At 44.6% G+C, this 1,771-nt stretch overlaps 1 long non-coding RNA gene across 1 annotated transcript in view; it reads right to left on the bottom strand.

Moving 5' to 3' along the window:
- Positions 1-1,771, bottom strand: part of LOC109514490 (uncharacterized) — a 21,963-nt gene that overhangs the window by 19,105 nt on the left and 1,087 nt on the right. Inside the window, exon 2 of the long non-coding RNA XR_002167994.1 lies at positions 157-158. This is a non-coding gene — a long non-coding RNA (uncharacterized LOC109514490). The remainder of the gene's footprint in view (positions 1-156; positions 159-1,771) is intronic.

A 1,771-nucleotide genomic window follows, 5' to 3' on the forward strand; every position in this document is an offset into this window, starting at 1 on the left:
GTGTGTGTGTGTGTGTGTGTGTGTGTGTGTGTTTACATCTGAGATCAAACCCCCTGTTGTGAAAAAATTCTTGCTGCAAACATGATTTCGTTGTAGACGAGTTTTACTGTAATAGCTGTGATGCTTTGACTCCGAAAGCTACCTAACAGGATGTACGCCTGACCAGATGTTGTTATCTATCAGGGCTGAAGAGACGTGTGTGTGACTACTGCTAGAGCTAGGTCAATAATAAACTGTTGCTTGCTTCAAACCGACTACGTCTTATTTACCCACACCACGACATGATGTCAGAAGTGGGATAGCGGTAAAGATAAGAAAACCTGTATCAGTAGTAAAAAGAGCACGAAGAGCAACCTTTGAGGCTGAGAGTGGGAAAAAAAAGCTTTGTGCCCAGAAAGAACGTGATATATGAGAGAGCTAAATTCAAACTGAGAGTGCAGCAACCAGGCGAGGCTGTTGATGTTTTCTGTACTGCACTGTATGCCCTGGTGGAAAACTACAAATACGACTACTACTACTACACTCCACGACGAGTTAATAAGAGACCGCATCATGGTGGGGCTGAGAGACACCAGTTTATCCACGTGGATAAACAGGAGGACGCAGATTTGACGCTGGAAAAACATGGCAAGGCAGTCAGAAGTAATAAAAAAGCAGCAAAATGACCTCAGAGGAGGAGGTATCATGGACATTGATGCAGTAACAAAAGGAAGAAAACAAAAATAATTCACACACAAGACCGCACAGCACCCAAAGCACTCATCAGCAAAGCCACAGCCATCATCATCAGATCGTCAGACATGCTACAGATGTGAAAAGTCACTTGGTCATGCCAAAGCACAATGCCCAGCTAGAGATGTCACATTTGGAAAGCGAGGCCATTACAGCAAAGTTTGTAAGTCTACCAAAACAGTACATGTTGAAGAGACAGACTGTAATGAGGACACTCCCTTATTCCTAGGCTCAGTAGAGGCAGGCTTAGACCCATGGTTTGCTGATTTGACTATAAGAAACCACAAAGTCAGGTTTAGGATTGACACAGGCGCCGAAGTCTCAGTTATTCCGATCCATATCTACCATGCCATTACAGAAGGCAACTCTCAGTTAGTCAAACGCGACAGACCACTATTTGGCCCAGGTCGCATACCGCTATCTGTTTTAGGCAGATACAGTGAGTCTCTATGCAAGGGAGAGCAAGTGATACAGGAAGAGATTTATGTTGTCAATGACTTAAATGTAGCCTTGTTAAGCAGACCAGCAAGCGTTAAGCTTTAACTAGTCTACTGAGCAGACACCATAGACAAGTCTGAAATGGAAGATGCCTACCCAAAAGTGTGTCAGGGTTTAGGAATGATGCTGCAGCCATACACTATCAAGCTCAGGCCAGACGCCATTCCCTACTCCCTGGCTAGTCCCCATCTCTTTACTAGGAAAAGTGAAAGAGGAGCTCAAGCGAATGGAAGACATTGGCGTCATATCCAGAGTGGAATAGCCAACAACTGGTATTAGAGGTAAGATCGGGCTGCCCGAGGCCGACCCGACCCGAATTTCGGGTCGGGTCGGGCCCTAAAATGTCAATCATTGGTTCGGGTTCGGGTCGGTCGGGCTTCTCTTTCGCTGACTTTTTTTTTTTTTTTTTTTTTTTATTAAATATTTTTGCAGCCAATTCAATAAATACAACCCTAACAGGAAGTCACTTTCAGATTTTCTCCTCCTTGACAGCGAAAGGCGAACTAAACCATTTTTCTGGGAGCGACAACCGAACAGAGCA

This window comes from Hippocampus comes, unplaced genomic scaffold (assembly GCF_001891065.2).
Source record: "Hippocampus comes isolate QL1 unplaced genomic scaffold, H_comes_QL1_v1.1 scaffold216, whole genome shotgun sequence".
Classification (NCBI taxonomy): domain Eukaryota; kingdom Metazoa; phylum Chordata; class Actinopteri; order Syngnathiformes; family Syngnathidae; genus Hippocampus; species Hippocampus comes.